Source organism: Cibotium barometz, chromosome 28 (assembly GCF_041138505.1).
Source record: "Cibotium barometz isolate CiBa-2024 chromosome 28, ASM4113850v1, whole genome shotgun sequence".
In the NCBI taxonomy this organism is placed as follows: Eukaryota; Viridiplantae; Streptophyta; class Polypodiopsida; order Cyatheales; family Cibotiaceae; genus Cibotium; species Cibotium barometz.
This window is the reverse complement of record NC_141073.1, coordinates 8910340-8930496: the sequence shown is the minus strand read 5'-3', so window position 1 is coordinate 8930496 and position 20157 is coordinate 8910340.

Sequence of the window (20157 nt, the reverse complement as noted above, 5' to 3'; positions counted from 1 at the left end):
CGTGCGGTATAGTGACGTATGTTTGGGACCATCTATGATTATTTCAGTTGGGTTCGCATGGCAGGGTGATTCCTGGGGTACTTACACCTGGTAGTCATGAGTTGGTTATGATTTGTGTCTGTTTAATATTTGTGGGATTAATTTAATTATTAATTGGGCTTATATTTTCAGGTGATGAAGACTATGGAAAATGAAGAGTTTACTTTGGAAGAAATGTCTTGGTTCATCATATTTAATTTTTGGCAAGCATAGTAGCTTGCAACCTTAGCAAATGATTTTTTCATTTTGAACTTTAGGAAAGATACATTTATAATGTGGAATTTATTAAAGCCTATGGCTTTACCCTAGTCCCAATATTAGACACTCTATTTTTGTAAAAGAAGAGTGCCGTGCTCTCTAAAAGCACATTTTGTATATTTTGGGGGCTATGGCTTATTTTTGAAAAGCTAATTAAATACCCTTGTGTGGGAAAGGCCACGCACAAGGGGGGAAAGATTGCACCCAGCATGGTCTATTGAGCTAAGTTATTTAATTTTGTTAAGTGTTTGAATTTCAATTAATTTGATTTAGTTGAAGCTTGCAAAGCATTGGTTTTTATGGTTGAATCAATTCTTGTGAATTCTCTACTCTTCCACAATCTATCCTAGAGTATTCCGGTTGCAGTGGTATCAGAGCTTGGGCTAGGAGATTTGTGGAGAAGGTAGGAAAGAGCTTCATCTTCTCAAAAATCAAGAAAGTGCAAGAATTTATCCATTGGACAGAAGGGTGCTTTGGAGGTCTTTACCCAAAGGTCGAAAAATTCAAAACTAGATCTACTCACAAACCCACTCACCACCTTGCAAAACCATACTTCTCTATCAAAAAGTGGTTTTTCTAAATACTCAGAGAAATTAAAATCTGATCGCATGGATGAAATTTCCATAGCCAAAAACCTCACATGATTTTCTCAGAAATCAGAAAGCTTCAAGCACTAGCAAATCTATAATGGACGGAGCATGTTTATCTGTGGAAAAGCCATAAAAAAATAAATCACAAAATCCATGAGGAAATAGGCGCAATGCGGGCAGCCTGTTGGGCGCAAATCGTCATTTTCTTGGATTTAAAAAAAAATAATCCAAAGCCTTAATCTCCATAAGCCTAATCAAGATCCTAAATCAAAAGCTAATCAAAACTTACTTTTTTCAAGCCCCATGTAAGTCACATCACCTTTTTGAGCTTTTACTCCTCCTATTTTCAAATTTGAAGAGAAATTCAAAAAGGTTTTCAATTTTGAAATTTTTAGGTGCAGAAAAGTGATTTTACAGGTTTTAAAAAGGCTTAAAAATTACCTAGAAAAGGCCAGAAAATTTCAAAATCATTTCTGAAAAATTTTGAAAATTTTCAAAAAATATTACAGAGATTGGGCAAGGTTTACAGGACTATTTCAGCAGGTTTCAAAGTGCAAAAAATTATTTCATCAACAATTTGACTAGTCCAAGTCTCGTAAATCACGCGGAATCGCTCGGGATTTGTTTGAAGCGACGAGGATTCAATTCAGCCATTGAACAACGTCTTTGTTCAGCTTCAACCAAGATCAAATTGCGGGAGAAAAACAAGCTTTGCTTTATTTATTTACATCAAATAAAATAAAATTTTATTTATCTACATCTTTTGCACAAGCACTATGGCAGATTTTCCTATCTCACCATCAATTCAAGAGCAACTCCTTTCTTTACAACATCAAATTGTAGAAGAGAGAGAGAAGCGTATTGAATTAGAGAGACAGCTCACGAGTCGTAGACGCAAGCGTGACTCTTTGCTATCTTTTGATGACGAAGATGACACTATCCAAAAGGCTGTAAATGCTACATTGCAAGCACAAAGGTCACAAAAAGAATCCAAGATTAGTCGAAAAGCTTTCACATTTCAAAATTATGACGGAAAGAAGGATCCTAGGGTCATTCTAGCTTGGCTTAGTCAACTAGATGACTATTTTTCAGGAGAAATTTTCTCCTGAAAAATAGTCGTCTAGTTGACTAAGCCATTTAATTTTATCACTCTCTGAAAATTTAATTTTCAGAGAGTGATAAAATTAAATGTGCAGACAGCGCAGCAGTGTAATAAAGCAAGGTCGTGACAAGCCAGATTCCTGGAAAAGATTTCAACGGTTAAAAAGCACTTTTTATCCTCATCACAATTCAAGTCTAAAGTTAGGCACCAATGGGACACTTTGCATCAACTTGAAAAGGAAACTGTCACAGTATGTAGAAAAGTTCTGGAATACTTTATATTACAAGTGCAGGTTGTGGAGAGAGTCAGCGGGGCGGCGAGAAGGACCAAAAGAGGAAATTCATTTCGGGCCTTAGATCTACCATTAGGGCCGATGTGAATATGTTTCGACCTCATTCACTATCTACTGCAATATCTTTGGCAACTAATTCCGAACGCAAAAATGGTTTTCCTAAAGAGATTAAAGCACATGAGGATACTTCTTCTAAACCATTTACTAAATCTTTTTATGCTCCAAAGAAGATGTATAAACCAGGTTATGATGACAAAGGCAAGGACGAGATTAAAGGCAACATGAGTACCAATAAGAAAGTCAATGGTGAAAAATCGAAGGCACCTCCTATCAAATGTGTCAAGTGCCACAAAGAAGGACACATAGCCCCGAATTGTCCGGAGCGTACCAAGAGTTCGACACCAGCAGAGCAGCAGCCGCTCGAGTCAATATGATTGAAGAAGACGACCATGAAGAAGAATCATTCAAGCAAGAGGGTAATTCCGATCCAGACTACTCAGAACAAGGAGGTAAACCTCATGTTCATTCTTTGCTTAAAATAAAAGGAACAATAAATGGACATGAAGTTGTTATTTTGCATGATGATGGTAGTACACATGATTTCATTTCTGAAAAGGCACTTAGAGCATTAAATCTTCATTCTTCACCTACGCACTATAAAGTCAAAGCAGCATTTACTTGAACAAAGTATAATTGCATTTGGATTTATGCATCAAGCCTTTAACAAAAAAGAGAGATTTCTTAGTTGCACCTTTACAAAGGGTGGATATAATTTTGGGTATGCCTTGGAGACACATGTACAACCCTATTATAGACTATGACACTCATAGCATTTGTCTAAGGAAGGACAATGAAAATATTTTCCTCCAGTGTCTAGTGAAAGGAGAAATGAGTCCTTTGTTGAGTCACACTCAAGCAAAGAGAGCTCTAAGAAAAAGAGAGAAGACTTATATGGTATGGGTTAACCAGCTTGATGCTGAGTCTGACACATCCAAAAGTCTAAAGTTTGATCTTTTTATCTCTAAATTTAGTGACTGTTTTATGGAAGATCTACCTCCAGGATTACCTAAGTCTAGGCCTGAGGATCATAGTATGCTTGGAAATTCTCCGCCTTGTAAAGCTCCCTATAGAGTCAACAATTTAGAGCAAAAAGAAATCCAAAACCAAATTGAAGACTTGCTAGAGAGAGGCCTTATTCGACCTAGTAGTTCACCTTTTGGAGCTCCAGTCCTTCTTGTTAAGAAGAAGAACGGAACTTTCCGAATGTGTGTAGACTACCGTGCATTGAATAAGATTACTGTCAAGAACAGATATCCTATTCCTAGGGTAGATGATCCTCGGCGGGGGGTCCACTATATGGAAGCCCCTCCTACGACGTGCGTTCGCGGTATTTAAAAATCCCCTTATCTGTGAATTTTGAGCTAATAAAACTACCCCTTTTTCTTTATAAACTTATGGTTTTTTTTCCAAAGTACAATTAAAATACCCCACTTGTAATTGTATTTCTGTAAATTTACCCAATATTTTGGATTAAAAAAATCCCACCTAATGATCGCACGTGGTAGACTTACATATTTTGAGGTGCACCCCCCGAGAGATGATCTTCTTGACAAGCTTAGAGGATCAAAGGTCTTTAGCAAGATTGACCTAAAGTCTGGGTATCATCAAGTTCGCATGACTGAATCTGACATTTTCAAGATAGCTTTTAGAACACAAACTGGTCATTATGAGTTTTTGGTTATGCCATTTGGTTTGACTAATGCTCCAGCTACTTTCAGCCGTATGATGAATCGCATATTCCTTAAGTTTCAAAGTTTTGTTATAGTGTTCTTTGATGACATTTTTGTTTTCAGCAAGGATCGATAAGAGCATGAATAACACTTGGAACAAGTGTTCAACCTTTTGAGAGAAAATGAATTGTATGTCAATCCTGAAAAGAGTTCTTTCTTTCAAAAAGAGATTGAATACTTAGGTCATATAGTGTCGGCGGCTGAAGGGATTCGTGTAGATTCTAAGAAAATTGAGTGTATAGCTTCTTGGCCTAAGCCTAGGAACATACATGACCTTAGATCTTTTCTTGGCCTATGTAGTTATTATAGGAAGTTCGTCAGAATTTTGCTTATATTGCTCATCCTTTGACTGAACTCCTTAAGAAAGCTACAAATTTCAATTGGATTGAAAAGCAAGATAAATCTTTTGCAACACTCAAGAATACTTTAACACAAGCACCAATTCTAATACTACCTGATTTTCAAAGACCATTCTTTATAGTAGTGATGCTAGTGGCAAAGGATTTGGAGCTGTTCTTATGCAAGACAACCATCCTATTGCTTATCAGAGTAGAAAGATTAAGCCTGCAGAGCAAAATTATAGCACATATGACAAGAAATTAGCAGCAGTAGTGCATGCTTTGAAAATCTGGAAGCATTACCTAATGGGTTCTGAATTTCTTATCAAGACGGATCAACAAAGCATTAGGCATTTGCTTTCGCAACCCCTTATTTCAGATAGGCACATCAAATGGGCATCTTTCATTCAAAGTTTCCAACCTATGATTCAATACCAACCTGGAAAAGAAAATGTTGTTGCCGATGCTTTGAGTCGAAGACCAAATATCAACAACATTTCCATTATTGAAAGTGAACCATTTGTACTTATGAAAGAAACTTATGAAGTTGATCCAGATTTTTCTGAAATATGGATCAAATTGCGTGAAAACAATTGGACACCTCAAGGAAGTTATTCTCATAATGATGGCTATCTTTTCTTTGAGAAAAGATTGTGTGTTACTCAACCTTATAGACAACTTGTCTTGGAAGAGATACACCAACCACCATTTGTGGGACATAGAGGAGTTTCTGCAACACTTCAAGGAGTTTCTCAAGAATTCTTTTGGCCTCATTTGAAGAATGATGTAGCTAAATTTGTAGCTGAATGTAACATTTGCCAAGCAATTAAAAGCTACAAAGGCAAAGCTTTAGGATTGCTTATGCCTCTACCCATTCCTGATAGACCATGGGAACAAGTGTCTATGGACTTCATTACTGGTTTTCCTACTACTTCCAGTCATCATGACATGATTTAGACAATAGTGGACAGGTTTAGTAAGCAAGCCTATTTCATTCCATGTAAAAAGACAATAACTTCTCAGCAAGCCGCGAACATATTTGTCAAAGCAAATCTTTGTTCATCATGGACTACCCAAAGTGATAGTTTCTGATAGAGATTCTAAATTTTGTAGTCACTTTTGGGTTGCTCTTTTCTCAAACTTAGACACTAAGTTAGGTTTTTCCACGGCTTTCCATCCAGAATCGAATGGACAGACCGAAGTCACAAATAGCACTATCCTAGATATGCTTAGAGCCTATGTTTCCCAGCAACCTAGTGCATGGGATAAGTACATACACCTACTCCAATTTGCTTATAATAATACTCCTCATTTTGCTTTGCTGGTCGAGCACCATGTGAGATTATCTATGGTAAAGCTTTGCCTATTCCGGCTACTAGACTCTCCCATAAGATTGAAGCTGCCGACCAATATGTTAGAGACTTTGATCATATTTTATCTGAAGTGCGTGATTGTATTGCAAGAGCTCAAGAGAAGTAGACATCTCAAGCAAATAGGAAGCGTAAAGATTTTTCATTTCAAGAAGGTGATTATGTACTTTTGAGAATTGAAAAACGGCGATTAAAGAGTGAAAAAATTCCCTGCAGTTAAGCTAGCGCCTAGATATTATGGGCCATTTAAAATCCTTCAAAAGATTAATGATCTGGCCTATAGACTAGAGCTTCCATCTAATTGGAATATCCACAATTCTTTTCATATCCATCTCTTGAAACCCTTTCGAGGAACACTTCCTACTCACCCACCAACATATGAGGAACCACCTCTTATTGAAGGAGAGGAAGAAGTCTTAGTTCTTCCTGATGCTATCATTGATCAAGAGATAACAACAACAAGAGCAGGTAATCAATACTTCAAGTATCTTTTGACTTTCAAGAATCATCCTCAATGCTAAATGGATGCCTGAGAGATTTTTTCGAGTTTACCCTGAAATTCTTCATTCTTTTCAAACCCAGCAAATCCGCAATTGAGGACAATTGTAAACTCAAGCAAGAGGGATGTCATGAGAATATATTTTAAGTCCTCTAGAAAAATATTAGTTATCCTTTGGGGACGCCTGGGTTACTCTTGCGTCATGCCGGCTAGGTTAATATCGTGGGTGACACCACTATAAATATTAATACGTGCGGTATAGTGACGTATGTTTGGGGCCATCTATGATTATTTCAGTTAGGTTCGTATGGCAGGGTGATTCCTGGGGTACTTACGCCTGGTAGTCATGAGTTGGTTATGATTTGTGCCTGTTTAATATTTGTGGGATTAATTTAATTATTAATTGGGCTTATATTTTCAAGTGATGAGGACTATGGAAAATGAAGAGTTTACTTTGGAAGAAATATCTTGGTTCATTATATTTAATTTTTGGCAAGCATAGTAGCTTGCAACCTTAGCTTGCAAATGATTTTTCTATTTTGAACTTTAGGAAAGATACATTTATAATGTGGAATTTATTAAAGCCTATGGCTTTACCCTAGTCCCAATATTAGACACTCTATTTTTGTAAAAGAAGAGTGCCGTGCTCTCTAAAAGCACATTTTGTATATTTTGGGAGAGCTATGGCCTATTTTTGAAATGCTAATTGAATATCCTTGTGTGGGAAAGGCCACGCACAAGGGGGGGGAAGATTGCACCCAGCATGGCCTATTGAGCTAAGTTATTTAATTTTGTTAAGTGTTTGAATTTCAATTAATTTGATTTAGTTGAAGCTTGCAAAGCATTGGTTTTTATGGTTAAATCAATTCTTGTGAATTCTCTACTCTTCCACAATCTATCCTAGAGTAAGATTCCGGTTGCAAGGTGTCTTCAGAGATCATATAGTGACGAATCTGCCATGGAGGAACATCCATGAAGACAAATAAGACTGTGCTACTTGGCTAGTAGTTGCCTTTGCTTTTAGAGCTTATATAATGGTGACTCTTCAATGATGATATATACTTGCCACCTTGGCTCTCCATATGTGGCGCCTACGTGATCACCACATCACTAGTAGTGCCAGTCGCAACTTTGGCCATCTCACACTCTGGCAGTCAGTAGTGGTCTTCGAGGATGAGAGAGAGAGAGAGAGAGAGAGAGAGAGAGAGAGAGAGAGAGAGAGAGAGAGTTATTGGTGTAGGAGGTGTGGGCCGCGGAGGTGGGACACATCCTCATGATTAAGTCACATGGGGTGGTTGGGATCAATGGCTGAGCATGTTGGGCAATCACATCTAGCATTGTGTGTCGTTGGATCTCCATGGCCGCCACTAAAGTACACTCGGACCAGGGACATTGGTCATTGGGTGGTGAACAGCGGGAATGCAGTCGTCTCGCGGGAACTAAGTAAACTTGGACCAACATTAAACTCGGACTAGAAGTAAACTCGGACCAGAAGTGAACTCAGACCAACATAATTATCGTGACGGCACATGTGTGAGCAAAATTTATGGTCTTTAATGGGGGGTGATATACTGACAGGAAACTCGGACCAGAAGTAAACTCCGAGTGCAAAAGTAAACTTGGACCATTACCTTCTATCAAAATTTTGCACAGTCCATAGAATGCACTTTTCTTTACATTTTCTCCATAGCTGGTTTCAAGCACTTAGTGTAGACATCACTATATTGAGGCTTCTTCTCTCTTTCTCTCGAATTTGTAAGTATATTCTTCAATTATATATGTTATCATTTGGGTTTAGGGTTTAGGGTATATTCTTCAATTATATATGTTATCATTTGGGTTTAGGGTTTAGAGTATATTCTTCAATTATATATGTTATCATTTGCAATAGATAGGAATTGATTCTCAATTAAAGTAAGCATGATTGAAATAGAAATAACAATGTGGGATATATATTGTGTTCTTGAAATAAAGTTTTATATAATCTTAATTAGTTTATGTTCTTTGAAGGATAGATTTGTTGAACCAAGACCAAAGGGTGACTTCAATATTGAAGAGTGCTCCAATGGTGATAGAAGTCACTCCTTATCAAGTGATGATTTAGACGTGGAAAATCTCTTCTGCGATACCAATCAAAGTATTCATGCTCGTTGTTTCACTCAATCCAATGTTATATTTGTCTATTCATTTGACAAGGCAAGCTATAACTTTATGATGGGAGCAATTCAAGGAAATGTGATAGTCACATTGGAAACCTTGAAAGCTCATGATTCTAGAGGTAATCAAGATTTAAAGAAATGGAGAAAAATGATGGATGACCTTTGCTTGGGGATGAAAGAAGATGGTGCGCCTCATCTTTGCTTGAATAGCACACCAAAGCTAAGGATTGCATGCTTAGAACAGTGGGGAAGCATTGTGGCATTGTCTCATTATATTGTGGAGGATGATTATCACCAAGGAGTGAATGCGACAATAGAAACAATCAAATCTAGATAGTGTACTGATATTAGAAAGCACATGATTCCCACCTCTTTTATTAGGGACTTCATTAACGCCTGTGGTGGTTGTAGGAGATCAAACCATGGAGGAGAACTTAAATGCCAAGCCAAAAAAAGGGTACACGCAATATTACTAACTGTAGATAAGGCAAATGTGAAAAACCACTTGAAAGAGATAATGATTGAGCACAAGGTTAGCCTAGTAATGACTTGATTAACAAAAAAGAACAGTGCATCCAAGGTTGTGGTTGATTACATGTGTCATAGAGATGGTAGAGCTAGCCGAAAGGAAACCGTTAGGAGGTTAAGATCAACCAATATGATGAGTGGTGCTTTTTTTTTTCACCTCTTCAATGACTAATGACACTATGAAAGCATTGGCATCTCAAATGAGAATGATATCATTCATGTACTTGTAATTTCATAATTCATGCATTGATATCATTTCTAAAGTTATTGATGCTCCTTATGTACTTCTTATAATCCCATAAGTTGTGTTGAGATAATTTTAAAAGCTATTTTTGATGACATTCTTAAAATCTATTGATATCATTTCTAAAGCTATTTTTGACTGGTCCGAGTTTACTTGCCCAGACAGAGCTATAATTTTTTTAGTAAGACTGGGACAGTAAACTCGAACTGGTTTGAGTTTACTTCACAGTCTGAGTTTACTTTGAAAGACAGAAAGATGCAAAGTTTCAACAAGAGGATTGGAAATGTAAACTCAACCCATCTGACTTTACCAGTCTTCTTGCTGAAACTTTGCATCTTTCTGTCATTCAAAGTAAACTCGGACTGTGAGGTAAACTCGGACCTTTATCGGTTGTGCTGAAACTTTGCATCTTTCTGTCTTGTAAAGTAAACTCAGACCGGAACTTTGCATATTTGTCTTTCAAAGTAAACTAGGACTATGAAGTAAACTCAGACCTTTACCGGTCTTCTTATACTGAAACTTTGCATCTTTCTGTCTTTCAAAGTAAACTCGGACCGTCCGAGTTTACTTCACAGTCCGAGTTTACTTTGAAAGACAAAAGATGCAAAGTTTCAGAAAGAAGACCAATCCGAGTTTACTTTGAAAGATAGAAAGATGCAAAGTTTTAGCAAGAAGACTGGAAAAGTAAACTCGGACCGATCTAAGTATACTTTCCCAGCCCGAGTTTACTTTGCCTGACAAAAAGATGGACTGCTCTGAGTTTACTTAAGTGTTTATTTATGTTTTTATTTGACTCATTTCAGTCCAAGTATTCTTCTCACAAGAAGACATTGCTTTAAGCATATGCATGCAACAGGTAGACCTCAATCTACAACATAATTTATTACTAGAGGTAACATCCAAAAATTAAACAAGCAACATCACAATTGAGGGATCTCTCTTTTAAGGATATCTCTTTTGTAAACAAGTTGTTGCTTATGAGACTTTCTCGACAATTAGGTAAGTCCTTGATTTGTTTGAGGATAACAGGTCCCTTCTTCCCAACTTTTGCAGGCCATACGAAGTCTGCATAGCACTTGGGAATTGTGAATGCCCAGCTTGTGGCTCGATTCCCTCCAATCCCTTGTAGGGCTGCCCACCAACGCATAGCTTGCAGATCAGTACAGCTTGTAGCAAATCCACTGGTACTTGGTTCAAATCAGCACTAGTATGGTGACCTCAATTTTGAATAGGCTCATTGATTAGCTCATGAGTGTGCACAACAATTAGTTCCCAATGATTTCCTCTCTGTTGATGACAAACTTTTACTAACCTTGTGGCTATGTGCATCCTCAGGTATTATAGGCAGCCATCCAGTTCGCTCACACATTTCATGCTCAAGTGAAATTAACTTATCTTTGATACTTCCAGTATATATGTTGCAATTCATGAACTTGACTGGGGTGGGACTATTTCTCCAACAATTTCTACTCTCCACTCAAGTTCTTGACACTAGAGACTCAAAAGGATGTCTCTGTTTGCGCTTAGAAAGCTTAAGGCAAGGAAAAAAGAGTTCAGAGTAGAAGTAGTGATCTTGCATTGGAAGTACAAATTCAATATATCCCTAGGAATAGCACGAGGCCTCACATATCTACATAGGAAATGCAATAGCACCATTATCCATTTAGATATCAAGCCAAGATTTCAGATTTTGGGCTATCTATCCCCCTCATGGGTAGGAGCCAAACCCATGTGATAACGACATGTGTAGGCAAGATTTCAGATTTTTGTAGCCAAGATTTCAGATTTTGGGCTGTCTACTCTCATGAGCAGGAACCAAACCCATGTGATAACGACTTGTGTAGCCAAGATTTCAAATTTTGGGATATCTACCCTCATGAGCAGGGACCATACCCATGTGATAACGACATGTTTTTTTGGAGAATCCTGATCTAAGGCCCTCCATGGAGAGAGTGGTTCACATTTTAGAAGGCCGTGCCCCTGAATTGATCTACACATCATCAATATGAATTGAGATACACAATATGACAAGATTACAAACTGAGATACAAAATTTGAGAAGATACATATCATAGATACAAAATGTGAAAAGATACATATCATCAATACGAACTTAAATTGAGATACAAAATGTGACAAGATTACAAACCTAGATACAAAATGTGAGAAGATACATATCATCGATACAAAATGTAAATTGAGATACAAAATGTGACAAGATACATATCATCAATATAAAAGTTAAATTGAGATACAAAATGTGATAAGATTACAAATTGAGTTACAAAATGTGACAAGATACATATCATCGATACAAAATATAAATTGAGATACAAAATGTGACAAGATACATATCATCGATACAAAATGTAAATTAAGATACAAAATCGTTCCAAGGTACATATAATACAAAATGGGATTTTTTATGTTGTCGCATGACACATGACATCAAGAAGATAGTCCTTTGCATAACGTGACGCGACACCAAGATAATAGGTGGTTCTTGATCTTTTCAAGATCTTCATGAGTATACCAATCAACTATCAAAAACAAAAAAAGAAAAAAAAATTAGGTTAAGCATTTCTCCCAAGCCAAAGTACATTCAAAACATAAATGCAACTTACCCAATGTTGGACTTCTACCTACTAATTATTGCTCCTTCTATCACACATTGTGGCCATTACATAAAAGCCACAATCACCCTCATTAGGTTGATGAGGTACCTACAACATAAAAAGAAATACCTTATATGATTATCTATGCAACTGTACATGTAAATGCTTACACAAGATAATAAGTCTATATACCTTCACCTCCTTCTTTACACAGTGTAATTCTGGGTTCTCCGACTCATACTTCATAGTAGGGTTAGATCAATGCCGACTAAGATGCCATAACACTCTGCCATGGAACATGTCATTATATGTATATTATTATAAAAATTATACATAAGGGAAGAAAAGTTCTCGTTGTCGAGAAACTTATTGATACATATTGTGGAGATAATCCAATATCATACACATGGAAAAGGAATCGAAAAACAATATAGCACTTTTCTCTTTTAGCAAACCTGGGATGATACGCACCTTGTGGCCATTGAAAGTTGCCACAAGAACACAATGGTTTCTACAAAAGGAACTTGTTTTAGCCACACACACACTTATGAGACAAAGTATTACGTAAAGAGTTTGTCTTCATAGTATTACCTATGCAAGATAAGAAAGAAGGTAAGAACATGTTGTGCTAGGTCTTCATACACTTACGAGATAAAGTATTATGTAAAGAGTTTGCCTTTATAGTATTACCTGTGCAAGATAGGAAAGAAGGTAAGCACATGCTATGCTAGGTTGATGGGCCCAAAAAAGTTATCCATCATGATATGATTGTGAACCCTGGGAGAGAACATATGCATACCACAAGCTATCCACAAACCAAATGTTCTTGATGGTAGCTTATTCTCCATCAAACTATAAGAACTCCAAGTTAGCAAGACATTAGGTAATTTACATTGCATTATACAAAGTTGTTTTAAGTTGTACTTACATCGTAAACATATTCATTGTCTTTGTTGAGGCTTCAGTTTAAAAGTCATTGTCAATTAGTATACCGTCCATTTTTCCACCACTCAATCGTAGGCGTGTGCATGTGAAATGGAGGGTGACACCATATCCCAACCTATAGCACAATATGTCATCTCATATCCTAAATCTCAAAGCCAAAAAATAACAATCATGATTGCAAATGTTACCTTTCTAGGTTGGTTTTTTCATCATCCAAGTTAGGGCTCATGCACTTGATCTTGTCGTAAGAAACTTTGAAGACAACTTCATTCTTGGCAATGCTCGGTGTAGAAGATAAAAAAAACTCCAAATCCTCCTCACCTAAGCGTTTCTCAAACAGCTTCACTGGAGAGAAAGAATTGTATTCTCTTCTTTGAGCATCTTTCTTTGGTGCCATGCCCATATGCTCGACCTTTATTCATGACAATGTTAGTAACTCTTGACATGCTAGACATGTGGACAATGCATGTTAGATTCGTAGACTTACCGGATTACCCGGTTCATCAACTTCTTCCTGACACATTACGGCCTCGGCCTCAATCTCTCTTCTCCGTTTCTACGACACATTTACTCAAAAAATTTAAGTCTTATTCTCGTTTTGAAATAATGTATTTAATTTAATGTAGTTACGTCACTTACAGATTTCTCATAGCTCTAAGTCTTGATACGTCTCTCGATTTGCAAGATGTGACTATCCTTTGTCTCTGGATGTACAAGTTCTCGGCATCTTTGAGTTTGCACGTAATAAATTCCTTCCTCATAGTGGTGCTCTTATCTTCAAGAGCCTCCCACTCTCCCTTCACTAATTGTTGTTGAACTTGTGTAGATTTCTCTTAAATTTCTTCGGCACATTCTCATACCTACTCTTCGCTTGTCGCTCATAACTAGGACAAGGTAATACCTTTGGATGCTCCCCATCTCTAGGTTACCCTACCTTAAGCTTGGGGATGTCTATTCATTCTTTAAATGCCACATCATGTACACTCTCTTAAAATAAGTAGCGTCCCTCTCGGAACATGTTTGAGATGCTCGACACTCTCGACCAATCCTCATATCAGGGGGTGTGATCTCCTCCTCGTAATATCGAGACATCTATAAGTAACATAATAATGTAAAGGTTATTACCGTATGTATTTCTCTCTCTCTCTCTCTCTCTCACACACACACTCATTCATGTATTCTATGAAATTTGTAGATATATTCTTCAATTTTTACACACGTCCTCTCTCTCTCTCTCTCTCTCTCTCTCTCTCTCTCTCTCTCTCTCTCTATATATATATATATATATATATATATATATATATATATATATATATATATATATATATAAAAGAAAGAAAGAAAATAGAGCCTACCTGCACAAAACGTGTAGGCTTTGGTGGCAGAGGGCGTCGAGCATCAGGAACGCTCATTGGGTGTAGACGGACCACAACAGCAATCCCCGGTCCTTCTCCCCGACTTGCAGACCACGACTCTCCACGGCGGATGCGCGACAAGATGGAGGGGTCAAAGAGAAGCAAGTCACCAGAGTAAACAGGGTGGTGGGAGGGTGGCGGCAGTGGACACTGGTTGCTCATCCAGTTGCCGGTATCCGGCCACGACGCTCTTACGATGTATCTCCCAGACTTGGATCTTCCCGACCGTTTGCAGCGAGAAGAAAACCCTTAAGGCGGCAAGCGGCCAATGGGTAGCTGCTTGCTGCATGGAGAAGAACCGCTGGCTTAGCAGCAAGCAGCAAGCGGCAAGCGGCAAGCGGACATGCGCGCATGCAAGGAGAAGAACCACCGACAGCAGCAGGCGGAAAGCGCAGAGAACAGTGAGGAAGAATGAATAAAAAAACATTTGGAATGGAATTTTGGAAAATTCCATTCCCACTTAGTCCCATTAAATGCCTCCGTACATGTAGGCCCTGTGGTGGTTGACATTTTAAACTCATAACACTAGTCTAACTCATCCAAAGCTTGCCCAGGAAAATGACTACCGTGGAAGAACTCAAAAGCACATTGTCTCTTCAATTTTGGGATACCTGAGGGATCTCATGGATGTAGTGGTTCTTGACAGTTAGTTATGTTTATGGGGTTGTGGGGACCTGAAAGTTAGTTATGGATGTACTGGCTCCTGATAACGTGACCCTTGAATTACAAGCTTTTTGGAGGGAAAAATTTATTTTCATCATACATATTGGTTGGGTGGTGTTTTTTTCACCTCAAAATGTAAAAAAATAAAAAATAAAAAATATTCACTTTTTGGGACCCACCTAAATATGAGAATGTTTTGCTGACGTGGAAGGGAGATATGGTGGGAGTTAATGAGAAAGGAGATTTCAAACTGACAAGAAAGATTCAATTTGTAGAGAGTGAAGTTATAAAATTCATACATATTGATTGGGTGTTGTTTTTTCCACCTCAAAATGTAAAAAAATAAAAAATAAAATAAAAATTTCACTTTTTGTTGGGGCCCACCTAAATACGAGAATTTTTTGCTGATGTGAAAGGGAGATATGGTGGGAGTTAATGAGAAAGGAGATTTCAAACTGACAAGAAAGATTCAATTTGTAGAGAGTGAAGATAAAAAAATAAAAAAGTAAGAGAGAAAGTACGAGAAAAGTCAAAAAGTAAGAGAGAGAGTATGAGAATATTCCCTTTAAAAAGTGAAACTAGGGAGGTATGGCTGATGTGGCAAGGCAAAAAATAGGGGTCATCATAGCTTTTGTCTCCCTTAAGCCCAAGCTTTTTAAGCTCTAATCCCTTAAAATTATGAATCCTTAGGAGGCCCTTTTTGGGTCCAAAAAATTCCTAATGTATTTTGTTATTATATCTTTATCAAAGATATAACATGGTTCCTCTCTAGCGGGTCTAGCTGACTGGATAGGTATAAGATGATCTACACCATCATCTTGTGGTTTGATTGCAAAAACTTTCAATCCAGAGTGAGGACATAATATTCCATCAAAATCATTAGCTTTAGTAAGATGATCTACACCATCATCTTGTGGTTTGATTGCAAAAACTTTCAATCCAGAGTGAGGACATAATATTCCATCAAAATCATTAGCTTTAGTAATATAATAACGACCCTGTGCAGTTCTAACAATAGGATCACTCTTCAAACCTCCCACAAAAATGTGAAAGAAGTGTTCTCCATAACTAACTCTCATATAATGATTGCATAACCTTTATATCTTTATATCTCTGCTGTGATCCCAATTTAAGCTATAACCTTTTTGTCATCTCTTTTTATGATTCCATCCATTTTTATTTCAAATAAGGAGTGCATCCTTGTATTGCCCAACAATGCATGGGAGAATTTGAAAAGATTCAAAATGTAACATGTGGGCATGTATCATCATTATGGTCATTGTCATCATCATCATAATAAGGGTCTCTCCTTTAGGTTTTGCCACAGTTTTTATGTAGGTTGGGAGGGTTAGTAGCATTCCAAACATTCTTATACTTACAACGTACAAAGTTATAAAGGACTTCACGTATTTTTGACATAGAGAGACAAAGAAGCTTGGCGGTCCCATCATACTCCTCCATTCTTCGAAGGTTCTCAAGTGTGGTAACACAATGCAACATCACCACATTGTGGAGGAATGTAACACACATGTGCACATGCATAATTGCAACTATACATGTCATGCTTAGCATGTTTGTGTAAGTATGAAAAATATTAAGCATTTTCAAAATACCATAACTTAGAAGTATGGATATATTTTTTGTTTTTATGTCTTTTTTGCTCAGTAAAAGGTAAAACATTCGTTAGCAGTCCATGCACATGTTTTTGAAAATTGAGTATTAGAATATTAACCAAAAAAAATGTTATGGAAAAACATTTGCTTGGTTAAAACATGCTCTTTTCATTTTATTAGTTAAAAAATCTTGATGTAAGGATTACAAAAGTGCAAAATAATCTTTTGAAATGGGTTTCAATATGTAAAGATGGTGCTTCCTTGGTTGTTGGCTACTTTATGGGTTTCCTATCCAAATGATAGAGGGAAAGGGCCATAGATAGTTTTGAGAGTTTATTAAAGTATAAAGTGTGTGCATGCCTACTCCTTAGATAGGGCAAGGAAGCAATGAACTATTTTGAACGGATGCTATACGAGGGCTTCTTCTCTCTAGATGCGGTCACCTGTGGGCAACCCCCCCTAAACTCACTTAAGGGTGATGCTCCCTCTTAAGTGCCTAAGGGCAACCCCCCCACCCCCCACAAAGGGTGACGATCACCCTTTGTGGGGGGGGTGCGGGGTGTTTCACCCCCCCCACTAAGGGTGTCAGTCACCCTTAGTGGGGGAGTGACTAAGGGTGATGGTCACCCATATTGAGGGTGTCCACCCCGCACTAAGGGCGACGATTGCCCTTAGTGGGAGGTGACTAAGGGTTACTCCCCCACTTAAGGGCGACTATTGCCCTTAAGTGGGGGCGTCACCCTTAGTCACCCCCCACCACTAAGGGCGACCATCTCCCTTAATCACCCTCGTCAGCCTTAGCGGGGGGCGCACGCGCCTCCCCCCTTTCCCTCCATTAAATGCTTGAAGCCCCCCCACCCCCCCAAACAAAATGTGTCCCCCCCTAAAGCAACACGGCTTCCCTCTCCCCCCCCTAAAGCAATGCGACAGTTTCCTCTCATCCCCTAAGCAAAACATGCCCCCCCTCTACAACGTGACAACACTCTCCCCCCTAAAGCAACGCGGCAGCCCTCTCCCTTCCCCTAAAGCGACGTGGCAGTCTCCTCTCCCCCCCTTAAAGAAAAACGGCCTCTCCCCCCCCCACACCCCCCCCAAAAGAAAAATGCCCTCTTCCTCCCCCCTCCCTCCTAACAACAAAATGCCCCTTCCCCCTTCCCCCCCCCTCCCCTCCTTAAAAGCAAAGCTCTCAACAGACTCTCGCCCTCTCTCTCTCTCACAGACTCTCTCCCTCCCTAAACCCTAAAAGGATAGCCCTCTCTCTCTCTCTCTCTCTCTCTCTCTCTCTCTCATGGAACTCCCCTTCTCTCTCTCTCTCTCTCTCTCTCTCTCTCTCTCTCTCTTTGTCACTCACCAACCCTTCCTTCACTCTCTTTTTTCCTCTCTCTCTATACCTTTCATCTCCTCTCTTTCCTTCATTGTTTCTTCTCTTTTTCTTTGTTTGTTCCTTCTTTCTCTTCTTTTTCAAAACCTTAATTTTAAAACCCAAATTTTTTAATGTAATCTTTTTTTCTCTATTTATATCCATCCCTCTATTTATATCACATCTATCCCTCTATTTATATCACCTCTATTTATATCTATCCCTCTATTTATATCACCTCTATTTATATCTATCCCTCTATTTATATCACCTCTATCCCTCTATTTATATCACCTCTATTTATATCTATTACTTTTTTGCTCTATTTTTATCTTTTGCTTTCTTATATCTTTTAGGACTCTTTCTTCCTTGTTCAATCTCCTCTTTCTCGTGTTACTTGTTTGTCCTCATGGCATCTCCCCAATTCTAAAGAGGGACACAAGTATCCTTGATGTTCAGTGATACCAAGGTAGCTAGTGGGACCGTCTTGCATATGTAGACCCCACCATGGATACTGTCCATGGAATTGCTTTGCTGCTTGGTCATGTTGGTGTGTCAATAGAAGATGTTGAGGTGGGAGAAGTTCCTCTTCATTTTCCCCTCGTCGAAGATGGTGATATCAACAAGTTAAATCAAACCAAAGGATACATCAATGTGTGGCCAGCCAGATATTGTGTAAGTCTTATTTTATCTCTCTCCACCTTTCCAATTATGCTATTTTTTAGGTGATTTTTTTGAGAGCAATTTGTGTTGTATATGTCAATGTGTTTAGATTGTTACAAACACATCAAAGGAAACCCCACATCCAAAGCGTGCAAAATGTGTAAAGAGCATACCTTCCAAACAAGCAAGCCAAGAAGTGACAAGTACCAAGAAGAGGAAGAAAGTGCGAGAGAAAGATGATGATTGGAGTCCTCCTTGAAGAAATCCAAGTCGAGCTGCTAACTCTTCGAAGAAAGGTGCTTCTTCAAAAACCATTAAAGAAACTAAGGAAGTAGGAGAGGTGGACGAGGGAATTGAAAAAGAAGGCGAGAATGAAGAGGGTTTCATGGTGACTCATGCAACTCGCTTGTGATTAGAACGCCTTTAAAAAAGTCTTAACAGAGTGAAGGTAATTGTTAACCACTTTTTATGAAATCTTACATAAGGTATCTTTTAGATTACCAAGCATAACGTGTGTGTGTGTGCATTACAGGTGGTGAAATCCACTCCTTTGCCACCTGTTTCTTTGTGCAGACTTGTGCCTAACCCCTCTATATGAAGAGTGCAATTTAGGTACAAAAAGCTGGCAAGGGAATTTTATATGAATGGCTATGTTGCCGATAGATGCAGGTTCATTTTCTTCATCTCCTCATCCCATAATCATGTTAGAGAAGTGACTCAAGATGATGTTATTGCATGGGATGACATTTGGCGATTGAAAAACAAGGAGTTCGAGAATATTATCAAAGCCAAAAAGTGAGAATTCATGAGTAACAAGATGTTGTATGTGTGGGATGGCAATCATCGAGTTGTGGCATGGATGGAGGAGATTAATAAATGTGAATCTACTTAAGTTGCCTACTTTTTTTAATGCGATCTTTTGTTTTATAAAATAGTTTGACGAATTAGATTTTCACTATCTAACTATAGCATTCAAGAATGTCGCATCAAGACATCCTTGTGTTGACGCTATCCTTATTGAATTCAATGAGGATAGTGAGAGGGAGGTTCTCACAGCAGTGATCTCTCGTTTAAACAAGAGAATATATGTTTTAAGACTCTTTAATTTAGGAATATTCAATGTACTATGTTTCAATCTTTCATCATAACCTTAAATTTTGTTTCCATAGGATGAATGAAATGGGCTATTCCCTTGTGGACAAAGTGTGTCTCATTAGGGCGCTTGGGCTGGAAAACAAAGAAACAATTATGAAGCACACTAGAGAGATGAACAAGGCATGGATGGACAAGCATGTCTCGACACACAGAAAAAAAAGGGCCGCCCATCCTGGTATAACTGAGAGCTTTTAGAACTTTTCCAAATAGTATTCCATGTAAACCTTCAATCTGTAGACACTTGCAAAATATATGATAAACATTTGCATATCATACACTAATGTTGTAATTTATGAATAATAGGATGAGTACCTCGCAGCCACCCAAGGTATTGACCCCCTAGTAGATAGAGTTTTAAGAGAAATGGAGAACGGCATTTTATAAAGATGAAAGAAAGTGGAGGCATGCTATAAGGCAGCTAGCAGTGATTGCAAACCCTGCACAAGGGGAAGGTTTCTTTGAGTAAGAAATCCTATACTATTTCCTTTGTCTATTTCATAGGCAACAATATTTTATGGT